Source organism: Sapajus apella, unplaced genomic scaffold (assembly GCF_009761245.1).
Source record: "Sapajus apella isolate SASKATOON/1434 unplaced genomic scaffold, GSC_monkey_1.0 scaffold18, whole genome shotgun sequence".
Lineage (NCBI taxonomy): Eukaryota > Metazoa > Chordata > Mammalia > Primates > Cebidae > Sapajus > Sapajus apella.
This window is the reverse complement of record NW_022436958.1, coordinates 20,388,927-20,401,361: the sequence shown is the minus strand read 5'-3', so window position 1 is coordinate 20,401,361 and position 12,435 is coordinate 20,388,927. Positions and strand designations below refer to the sequence as shown.

General features: G+C 35.0%; 1 pseudogene; it reads left to right on the top strand.

Moving 5' to 3' along the window:
• The first annotated feature begins 6,680 nt into the window (after window positions 1-6,680).
• On the top strand, window positions 6,681-7,413 carry LOC116557149 (annotated as a pseudogene).
• Window positions 7,414-12,435: the final 5,022 nt, after the last annotated feature.

Here is a 12,435-nt window from a genome sequence, read left to right as displayed (position 1 = left end):
TGTTATCTTTTATATATATCACAGCATTACTTATTATCAGCTTCACACACAGCACTTTGCCTTTGATTTACACAAACAACTGTAAATGTTTTATATATTTGTGAGGAAGTGAATGATATTAGACCATCAATCCATGGGGACTGCAAATCAGGGGGAAAAAAAAGGCTATTACATTTCAGAAGCTGTTAAATCAGTTGTGCCCCCTGGCTGATTTTGTCAGCTATATTTGCTGTGGGTAAAACCGTTGATGCCTGGAATACTGGAGCAGCCCTGAGAGTGTTGAAGAGTAAATAGCAGCAGAGTTGTAAACTACACCCCACATCTCACACTTACCGCATAAGCCCGGCTTACACTTCCCTCTGAATAAATCCAGCAGCTTAAAAAAGAGCAAGAGAGAGAAATAAAGAAAAGGGGAGGGGAAAACAAGGCAAAACTCGACCCATGCCTTCTGTCACTGCCTCTAGGTTTAGCCCCTCAGCAGCCTGCCAACAGGACACTGTTCTGCCAGTTGTAAATTTTAATTGGCCATCTGGGGAAAGCACAAACCACTGACTAGAGATTAATCAGCAAATTAACCCAGGCATAATACACATTTCCCAGTGGACCCAAAGCAGCTCTAGGCTGGGGCAGAGCAGCCTGGGATGCTGGAGAACTCGTGTAGAATGCTGTTATTGCTTACTGCCATGCAGTAGAACATCTTCCTGGAGTCCCGAAATTCCCTTCTGTGTGACCTTGTTAATGCCCCTGATTTGTATGGCAGTTGCAAAAAGGCTTTTTATTTTTTTTTTTTTTTTTTTTTTGTAAAGTGCTAAACACAGATGGTGTAGGTACTGTGATTGCTGGGAAAAGTGTTGATGAATCAGTGAAAGTGACAACTTTTCTCTAGTGGGCTATTCACTTGGTTTGCTAAAGTACCTACAGAAAGAAACAATAGTGTACCTGGATTTTTACCAGCTCAATGAATCACTAGAGAAACAAGTTTATTTAGCCAATTTCTTGTGCTACATGAAATGCCTTTGCACAGTCTCTATACTGGAAAAGTAAATTTGTGTATCATAAAGTTAAATCCTTCTTCAAGTCTAACTTAGAAGAAATAATTTAAGCCTAATGTACATTTATATAAAATACTGTGTCTTCAACTCTTTCAACAAAACAGTCTTCCAATCAGCTCAGGGACATTCTGTAAGCTGAGACAGGGAAAGAGAATTAAGACTAAAGGAAGAACATTTTAAGATGATAAATACTCAAAAAGTAAAGTGAAGGGGCTGTTAAGAAATTGCCATTGGTTTTGATACAGGATGGAGTGAAAACACTTTGTGAAGGAATAGGCTTTACACAGCTTTTGGAGTAATAAAAATGGTAGGGCTTTATGCATTACTATAAGCAAGGGTCTTTAGGATATGGAATATCATGAAGACTCAAAAGTGGGAGTATACAGCCTAAATAAAATACACACTGAATAAACTTGCTGGAGGGACCTAAGGATGATGCGGCCAGGACAGATCAGGGAAGAACAGAGATTTTCCATCTTGTGGACAGTTTTATTTCCAGAAGTTAGCATGGAGTACTCAGCATAGTAGCATATAGCAGGTACTCAACACTTTTTAATAAAAGAAGCATAGCCACCTTTAATAAATTGAGAAGCTACTGTTAAATTAGACATGCCTACTACTTGTTGCCTTTCCTGTCCATAGTTCATGCTGAATGCACAGTAGATCACATGACAAGGGACCTGACACATCACGTTTGAGGCACCAATTTATAGGCTGACAAGGGACCTATGATATTAGCTGGTGCAAAAGCTTTTTTTTCCATAAGTTATTAGGGTGCAGGTGGTATTTGCTTACATGAGTAAGTTGTGTTTTGTTTGTTTTGTTTTTTTTGTGTGTGTGTTTCTTTTTTTTTCAATTGTACTTTAGGTTCTGGGGTACATGTGCAGATCATGCAGGATTGTTGCATATGTACATACATGGCAAGGTGGTTTTCTGTCTCCATCCCCCCATCACCTATATCTAACATTTCTTGTTAGTGGTGATTTGTGAGATCCTGGTGTGCCCATCACCTGAGCAGCATATACTGCACCATATTTGTTGTCCTTTATCCCTCAACCCACTCCCACTTTTTTCCCCAAGACCCCAAAGTCTGTTGTATTGCTCTTATACCTTTTTATCCTCATAGCTTAGCTCCCACATATCAGTGAGAACATATGATGCTTGGTTTTCCATTCCTGAGTTACTTCACTTAGAATAACAGTCTCCAATCTCATCCAAGTGACTGCAAATGCTGTTAATTTATTCCTTTTTATGGTTGATTAGTATTCCCATTGTATATATGTATACCAGTCTCTTTATGCACTCGTTGATTGACAGGCATTTGGGTTGGTTCCACGATTTTGCAATTGTGAATTGTGCTGCTATAAACATGCCTGTGCAAGTATCTTTTTTGAGTAATGACTCCTTTTTCTCTGAGTAGATACCCAGTAGTGGGATTGCTGGATTAAATGGTAGTTCTACTTTTAGTTCTTTAAGGAAGCTCCACACTGTTTTCTACGGTGGCTGTTCTAGTTTACATTCCCACCAGTAGTGTAGAAGTGTTCCCTGATCACTGCATCTATGCCAACGTCTGTTTTTTGTTTTTGTGTTTTTTTTTTTTTTTTATGGCCATTCTTGCAGGAGTAAGGTGGTATCACATTGTGTTTTTGCTTTACATTTCCCTAATGATTTGTGATGTTGAACATTTTTTCATGTTTTTGGAACATTTGTATATCTTCTTTTGAGAATTTTCTATTCATGTCCTTAAGCCACTTTTTGATGGGATCGTTTGTTTTTTTCTTACTGATTTGTTTGAGTTTGTTGTAGATTCTGTATATTAGTCCTTTGTCAGATATATAGATTGTAAAGATTTTTCTCCCACTCTGTGGGTTGCCTGTTCACTCTGCTGACTGTTCCTTTAACTGTGCAAAAGCTTTTTAGTTTAATTAGGTCCCAGCTATTTATCATTGTTTTTATTCTGTTTGCTTTTGGGTTCTTGGTCATGAAATCCTTGCCTAAGCCAATCTCTAGAAGGGTTTTCCTGATGTTATCTTCTTAAGTTTTTAGAGTTTCAGGTCTTAGGATTAAGTCTTTAATCCACCTTGAGTTGATTTTTGTGTAAGGTGAGAGATAAGGATCCAGTTTCATTCTCCTATATGTGACTAGCCAATCATCCCAGCACCATTTGTTGAAAAGGAGTGTCCTTTTCCACTTTATGTTTTTGTTTGCTTTGTCCAGGATCAGTTGGTTGTACATATTTGAGGTTATTTCTAGTTCTCTATTCTGTTCCACTGGTCCGTGTGCCTATTGTTATACTGGTACCATGCTGTTTTGGTGACTATGGACTTATAGTGTACTTGAAATCAATTAGTGTGAGGCTTCCAAATTTGTTCTTTTTGCTTAGTGTTGCTTTGGCTATGCAGGCACTTTTTTTGGTTCCATTTGAATTTTAGAATTTTTTTTTTCTAATTCTGTAAAGAATGATGCTGGTATTTTAATGGGGATTGTGTTGAATTTGTAGATTGCTTTTGGCAGTATGGCCATTTTCACAATATTGATTTTACCCATCCATGAGCATGGGATGTGTTTCCATTTGTTTTTGTCATCTATGAATTCTTTCAGCAGTGTTTTGCAGTTTTTTTTGTAGAGGCCTTTTATCACCTAGGTTAGGTATATTCCTAAGTATTTTATTTTATTTTATTTTATTTGTTGCAGCTATTGTAGCAGATTGAGTTATTGATTTGATTCTGTGCTTGGTTTCTGTTGTTCTATAGAAGAGCTGCTGATTTGTGTACATTAATCATATATCAAGAAACTTTGCTGAATTATTTTATCTGCTCTAGGAGTTTTCTGGAGGAGTCTTTAGGATTTTCAAGGTAGACGATCATATCATCAGCAAACAGTGGCAGTTTGACTTCCTCTTTACTGATTTGGATGCTCTTTATTTCTATTTTTTCTTTCTTTCTTTCTTTTTCTTTTTTTCTTTTAAGGCACAGTTTCACTCTTGTTGCTAAAGCTGGAGTGCAATGGCGCAATCTCGGCTCACTGCAGCCTCTGCCTCCAGAGTTCAAGTGATTCTCCTGCCTTAGCCTAGCTGGGATTACGGGCATGCACCACCATGTCCAGCTAATTTTTGTATTTTTAGTAGAGACGGGGTTTCACCATGTTGGTCAAGTTGGTCTTGAACTCCTGACCTCAAGTGATCTGCCCACGTCGGCTTCCCAAAGTGCTGGGATTACAGGCATTGAACCACTGTGCCCAGTTTACTGGATGCCCTTTATTTCTTTCTTTTGTCTGATTTGTGCAAAACTTTGATCAACACTCAGATGAATTCGGCTGGGCATGGTGTCTCATGCCTGTTATCCCAGCACCTTGGGAGGCCGAGGCTGGTGGATCACCTGAGGTCAGGAGTTCAAGACCAGCCTGGCCAACATAACAAAACCCTGTCACTACTAAAACTACAAAAATTAGCCTGGCGTGGTGGTGTGAGCCTGTAATTCCCCTTCGGAGGCTGAGGCAGGAGAATTCTTTGATCCCAGGTGGTGGAAGTTGCAATGAGCTGAGATAGTGCCACTGTACTCCAGCCTGGGTGACAGAGCAAGATTCCATCTAAAAACCAAAACCAAAAACAAAAAAACAAACTTAGATAAATTGGTTCAAATGGATTCTGTTATTGGGGAATTTGAAAAAGGGACATTGAAAAACTCAATTCCCTAGGAGTGAAACTTATCACTTAAAGGCTATGATAAAGAAAAGAACAAAGTAGAAAATGCAGTGATTTGAGAATCTGGGTAAGTAGAGGAAGCCAGTGTGTTGAAGGAGAAGAATGGAACTGATTTGCCAGAAGGAGCAGCAAAGAGCAGCGCTGGCATCCCTTGTGATAGTAAGTAGCCTCTCTATCCCAGTTCTACCTTATCTGAAGCCTACCTCTACCTTTTTTCCCTGGCCTCTGATTTTAGGAGAGTGGGCAAGCTTACACGATATTCTGATTGTTGCACCAAAAGAACTTTGACCAGAGCAACCATATAATAGCACCATCATACACCAATGGCCACAGAAGACAAATAAAATTAGTAACCTCCTCCCGACTCCCTACTACTAAATGGTGCACAGGATTTTGCATGTGGTCATTTTCAGAAATACAAGTAGTGGTGGATTCTTTTATACAGCTATGCTCTGACCCACCACTAAATCGCACAGACCCATTTCACCTGCCTCTGGCAAAATAGACTCTTTTCTTTCACAACCAGGTATGGATTTTTTTTTTTCTGTTTTATTACATTATTGCAAGCAGTGCTGCCTGCCAAGCCACATGCCCTTAAACTGAAATGGCTTCTAGGCAAGCACTGGATTATCTGTGACAGTAAATCAGTCCATATGCTTGGCCTAGGTACCACAGCAGTTAAATAGATGTCTTTGGCTTCAGGAGGGGAAACCTTCCTTCAAATACCCAATTCAGCTTCTAATAAGGCCTTCTGAAAAGCTTTTTATTTAAATAGTATTTTAAATCACCTAGAAGTTTATTGGGAGGTTTTATATGAGATATAAAGGCATGAAAACATATTAGATAACAGTTCTGGATTAAACACTGAATGTATAACAAGTAAAAGCAAAATATTTAAAGTTATTTTAATGTTTAAATTATTCCACAAAAAAAAAAAAAAAAAAAAACTTTTGAAAGTCATGAAATGTCTGACCACTGCTCACTATATCTGAATTGTGCTGTAGCTGTGTATACTGCACACAGGAAATAATGCCTAACACAACAGTTTATTGGAGAGTAGATGCCGTGTTTTCGGTATGCACTGGTGGATGGATTTCTTTATCTCCTCTGGGAGGGATATGATCCAAAGGTTAGAACAGGCTCAAATAAATTCATTTCAGTATGTGTGGTCTCTTCTGAATTATTCCAAAGGCTTACTGTCTAGCTTCAATGCTGTTCTCCTACTTTATGTTATCTCAATTATATATCTACAAAAAGTTGGAGAAAATCATATTTATTTATTTGTAAAGACATTAGAGATTCTGGACATTAGCGGATGTCTAGAACACAAAAGTACAGAACAGTATAAAGATAATCAATATCCTAGATCACCTATTGTGATGTTTGTCTTTTCGCTCATAGCTTTCCCTATCTTTATACGTACCACATATTTTCAAGAAATAAAGAATAGAGACGTATGGTAATGTCTTTGCGTACATATTTTCCCCCCAAATATCTTAAACATAACTTGCTATCTTATATTTATATTATCTTTATATCTAAAAATAAAAGAGCTCCTCAGGGATGTTTTTTTTTTCTTTTTTTTAAGACGGGGTTTCACCATGCTGGTCGCGCTGGTGATCCGCCCACTTTGGCCTCCAAAGTGCTTGGATTACAGGCGTGAGCCACCACGCCGAGCCCCTCTAGGATGATTTTATACCGTATGGCTAAAATGTAGAAATGGAGTCAAGGAAGCTGAAACACTTGGTAATTAGGTCAATAATGACAGATTAATTCACAACAGTGTGTATTACACAGTAAAAAATAAGAAGTAAATTTATGTATTAGATTTGCCAAAATGTGACCAACAAGACTCTTGCCAGGTGTCCTAATGAAAGTGATATTGTCTTTAAACCCTGCATGACAATCCCTGATATACCTTCATGATGTCCAGGCAAGACGGGACAACCTGGAAGTCCAACCACTTCCTTAAGAGCATCCAACTTTTAGATGATTTCCAAAATGCCTCATTGTGGGAGTGACAATGTAGGTTCCAAGCAGATACAGATCCACATGTACTTCTGAGGGAGGGCTGTGGAGCTGATGGACAGGAACACTGTAATGCACAAGGCCATCTGAGGCTATCCAGAAAACACCTGAGCTCTGGAGAAACTGATGCCTCATATCTGAGGGAATGTGGGCTTTGTGTTTGCCAAAAAGGACTTCACTGAGATTAGGGATATACTGCTGCCCAACAGGTGCCAGCTGATGCCTGTGCTTGTGCCTTTGGGTCTGAGGCCCAAGAAGACATTTTTCTTCCAGGCTTTAGTCATCACCACTTAAATCTCCAGGGACACTATTGAAATCCTCAGTGATGTACAGCTGATTAGGACTGAGGACAATGTGGAAGCCAGTGAAGCCACACTGCCGAACATGCTGAACACTGCCTACTTCTTCTCCTTTGCATCAAGCAGTTGTTTGACAATGGCAGCATCTACAACCCTTAAAGTCCTTGACATCACAGAGGAAACTCTGCATCCTCATTTCCTGGAGGGTGTCTGCAGTGTTGCCAGTGTTTGCAGATTGATTACCCAATTAGATGTGAATTATCTGAGGATTAAAATCAAAACTTGGCATAGTATGTCATCTAAAGCAGACAATCCACAAACTACTTGGTGAATAAGGGCACTAACATTTTTTGTGGGAGTGGTAGCACTAGAGACATGGGCAAAGAGCCTACATTCTCTAAACGGATTCCAGAGGTAATCTTTACTTTGAGGCAAAAGAAGTGTCAGGTATTTCAAATATAATTAAAGATGTCCCTGGTTTTGCCTAATCCTTATTATTCTCTTCTTTGAATTTGCTTTAAATTTCATTTGCTTTTCTTTTTCCAGTGTCTTACGATTCCAATGAAAGTTTAGTTTATTAATTTCAAATTCTTATTTTTTAATGTAAGCATTTAATATATGTTACAAATTTCCCTTAAGCATTGTTTTGGCTACATTCCATAAGTTTTAATAAGCTGCTTTTTTCCTTTTCATGCATATCAAAATATTTTCTAATTTCTCTTGTAACTACTTCAACCCATTTGCTGCTTAGAAATGTACTATTTAATTTTCAAGATTTTGTGGATTTCCTGGATTTTCTTTTGTTGTTGATTTATCATTTTATTTCATTGTGGTTGGAGAACACACTTTATCTAAATTCCTTTCCATTTATTGAGGCTGGTTTTACACCCTAACATGTAATTTATCCTGGAAAATACTCCATGTGCACTTGAGAAAAATGTGTATTTTCCCGTTGTTTAGTGGAGTGTTCTATAGATGTCTGTTAAGACTATAGTTGTTTAAATTTTATTTCCTTGTTGATCCTTTGCCTAGATGTTTTTTCTATCAATGAATGTGTAGTATTGAAGTATCCAACTATTATTATTGTTGAATTATCTATTTTTCTTCTCAAGTCTGTAAATTTTTGTTTCATGTATTTTTGGGCTCTGTTGTTAGGTGCAAATATGTTTATTATGTTTCAGATAGATTGATTCTTATATAATTTTAAATGTTCTTTGTCTCTAGTAATAATTTTTGCTTGAAGTCTGTTGTGGCCATTACCATTCCAGCTCTCTTTTGGTTACTGTTTGCATAGTATATTTTTTTCCCACTTTTTATTTCAACCTATTTGTATCTTCAGATCTAAAGTTTGTCTTCTGCAGATAGATAGCACATTGAGAGATAATGCTGGGTCTTTAACCCATCCTGCAATCTCTGCATTTTGTTTGGAATGTGTAATCTATTTTACCTTTAATACAATTACTAACACTTTGAAATATATGTTTGCCATTTTTCTATTTGCTTTCAACATGCCTCATATATTTTTGTTCCTTTATTCTTCCACTACAGCCTTCTTTTATGTTAAGGAGATATTTTCTATTGTATTGTTCCCTTGTTGTTTATTTTACTAAAATTTAAAATTGTATTTTCTTAGTGGTGGCCCTGGGTATTACAATACTCACCTTCATTTATAATAACATAGTTTCATTTGATACTAACTTAATATAAATAGTATACAAAACCTTATGAACATTCAATATATAGCTTTATAACCTCCTTCCTACTTTTTGCTGTTATTGTCATACAAATTGTCTTTATATGTTTGCACCAATCAATGCAGATTTAAGTATTACTTTTTAAATAAAATTGGATAGAAAAAATATGCACAAAAATACATTAATACATTTATACTATCTTTTATATTTGTCTCTGCAGTTTATTACACCCTCACTGTGATTCTAGTTGCTATCTGTACTATCTAATGGGTTTTTTTTTTTTTTTTGGACTAAAGGGCTCCCTTTAGTAATTTTTTAGAGCAAGTATAGCAAGTATGTTAGTGATGAGTTCTTTGTTTTTGTTAATCTGGCAATGTCTTCATTTCTCCTTCATTTCTGAAGGAGAATTTTGCTAAATATAGAATTTTGGTAAACAGTCTTTTTCTTTCAGTACTTTGAATATGTCAGTCCACTGGTTTGGTTTCCACTGTTTCTCATGAGAAATTAGCTGATATAATCCTACCAAGAATTTCTTGTAGGAGATGAGTTTCTTCTATCTTGCTGCTTTAAAGATTCTCTCTTTGCTGTCCAGTTTAGACAGTTTGCATGTGATGTGTCTCAATGTGGAGCTCTTTGATTGCTTCCTACTTGGGGTTTATTGAGCTTCTTGGAAATGTAGATTATGCTTTTATCATAATCTACATTTTTTTATAGGTTTTACAATGAAAATTTGAAAATTCCCTTTCAAAAACTGTGAAGTTTTTGGCTAATACTTTTCAAATATTCATTCTGCCCCTGTCTCTTTTTCCTCACTTTCTTGAATTCCCATTATAGGTAGGTGGCATACTTGTGGTATTTTCCAGGTCTTTGAGGCTCTGTTTAATTTCTCTCTATTCTTTTGTTCTTTCTGATTTTCAAACTAAATAATCTCAATTGGCCTCTGTTACATTCACTGACTTTTAGTTCTGCTTGCTCAAGTCCACTATTAAGCCCCTCTAGTGAATTTTTTATTTCTGTTATTTTACTTTTCAAATCCAAAATTCATTTTTATTTCTTTTTCTGATAACTTCTTTCTTTATTTATATTCTCTGTTTGATGAGACATCATTCTCATATTTTCTCTTATTATTTTAGATATAATTTTCTTTAGTTATTTGAGTATATTTAAAATAACTGACAAAATTTTGCCAAATAAATCCAGTGTCTAGGCTTTCTCAAGGACAGTTTCTATTGATTGCTATTTTTCCTGTATGTGAGCCATATTTTATTGTCTCTTTGCATGTTTTGTAATTTTGTGTCAAAACTTGACATTTTAAATAGTATAATGTGGCAACTCTGAAAATGAATTCTCCCTCTCCTTTGTGTATATTATTGTTACTGTTTATTTTGTTGTTTGTTTAATGACTTTACTGAAGTAATTCTGTAACATCTATAATTTTTGTTGTGGCAAGATTCAAGACTTTTTCCTCCTTGGATATATAACCCCTGATTATTGCAAACCTTTGTTCAATTTCTAAAGTTCTGAAAAAGTTGATTTTTGATAATTTTACTATTTTTAAATTGCTTTTATAAAAATCCTTAACTCTCCATTGTTACTTACATTGTCTATTCTTAAGTTGGCAGCTTACATACTTCATTGTAGAACTTATTTTGTTCTAATATAATCATTTAGAGCTACAGGTTTGCCTCTAAGCACTACTTTGTCTATGTACCATACATTTTTATATATTGTGTTTATTGTAATTTGTTTCAAAATATTTACAGTTTCGATCTTGAGTTCCTATTTAGTACTATGTTACTTTGAAGTACAGCATTTAATTTCCAAATACTTCAGGATTTTCTAGATATTTTCTGTTACTGATTTCTAATTTTATTCCATTGTAGTCACAGTACATAACTCTGAAAACCTCAATCTTCCACAAATTTACTGAGACACATTTAATGACATAAAATATAACTGATTCTGTTCACCATTTGTTGTACAGTTGAAAATAATGTGTATACTATAATTATTTTATGTCATATTAGTGTTCTGTTAAATGTCAATTCTATTTCTTGTTTAGGCCTTTTATATTTCTTCATATTTTTTTGGTCCACTTGTTCCATAAATTAGGGAATGAAGGGTGTTACAAATTCATAGCCATGCCTTTTGGGTTTTGTATTGCTTCTGTTACTTCCATCAGTTTTTACTTCATAAATGTAAGTGCCTTGTTTTTGAGTGCATGAGTAAATAGAATTGTCTTATTTTGATGAATTACCTATTTCATCATTTAAAAACTGCCTGTTCTCATCTCTCATAGTACTTTCCTCTTGAAGTCTACTTTTTCTCATATTAATATAACTATGTTAGTTTTCTTAGACTTATTGTGATGTGCTATATTATTTGCCATTCTTATACGTTCTAACTATTTACATTTTTGTATTTGTAGTGCACCTCTTATGGATAAGATAGAATTCAGTTTTGCTTTTTCGCACTCTAACAAACTCTGTCTTAATTGGAGTGTTTAGTTTTTTTCTATTTCATATAACATTTAGAATGAATTCTACTATCTTTATATTTTCTATTTCACTCTTGTTATTTTGTTCCTCTGTTGCCTCTTTACTGCCTTTTTGGGGTTAACTGAAATTTTTTAGTATCCTGGTTTATTTCCAGTAATGGTTTCTTAGCTATATGTCTTTTTGATTTTGTGATCTGCTCCTGGGTTAGCAATATATGTTCTTATAAAAAATATATTTAGAATTAATATACCACTTAACAGTTCGGAACTGACCCTTCCTAATTACCACTTCTCACCAGATACTTCATATTTCATACTTCTCACTTCATATTTAATAAACTCAACTCTCAATTCATAAAATGTATTAACTTACAAGAAAATAATTGCATTCTCTTGTATTTAATAATTGCATTCTCTTAGCTGTATCCTGCTATCCCATTTTTTATGCAATTGTTTTCATATCTTTTATTTCTACAAACAACATAAACTCCATCTTCAAATGCCATTATTGTGCTTTAAAACAATCAGTTTCCTGAAGATATAATGAGAGGAAAAGGATCATTTATATTTATCCATCTATTTGCCATTTCTTGACATATTACCTCTTACCTATAGGATTGAGTTTCCATCTAGCATGATTTCTCTTCAGCCTAAAGAGTATTTTTAGTATTTCTTTCAGTATAGATCTTGTATGACACATTGTCTAAATTTTTGTCATTTGAAATGTCATTATTTTCTCCTCATCATTTTATTTTTTCAATATTTTATTAATGAACATTTTAAATATAAGTGAAATCAAAAGAATTTTACAATGAATACTAATGTGCCTATCAACTACATACACAATTAATATGTTACTATGCTTATTATAGCCTATTTACCTAGCCATAATTTTACTTATGTCTTATCCAGCTATTTCTTTATGCATTGCAAAGCATGTTGCAAGTTTTGTCCTGTTTTCCAAGATAATTTCACTGAAATTGACTTGTAGAATGTCAATTTTTATTCAAAATTTGTATCTCTGTTCTCTGAATTAAAAGTTTTCTATTGATTGCCTTGAGTTCAATGACTCTTTCTTCTTCCATCTATTTCTATTCTTCTATCAACGTATCTGAAGAATTTTTATTGCAGACATTATATTTTTCAATGATAGAATTTGTTT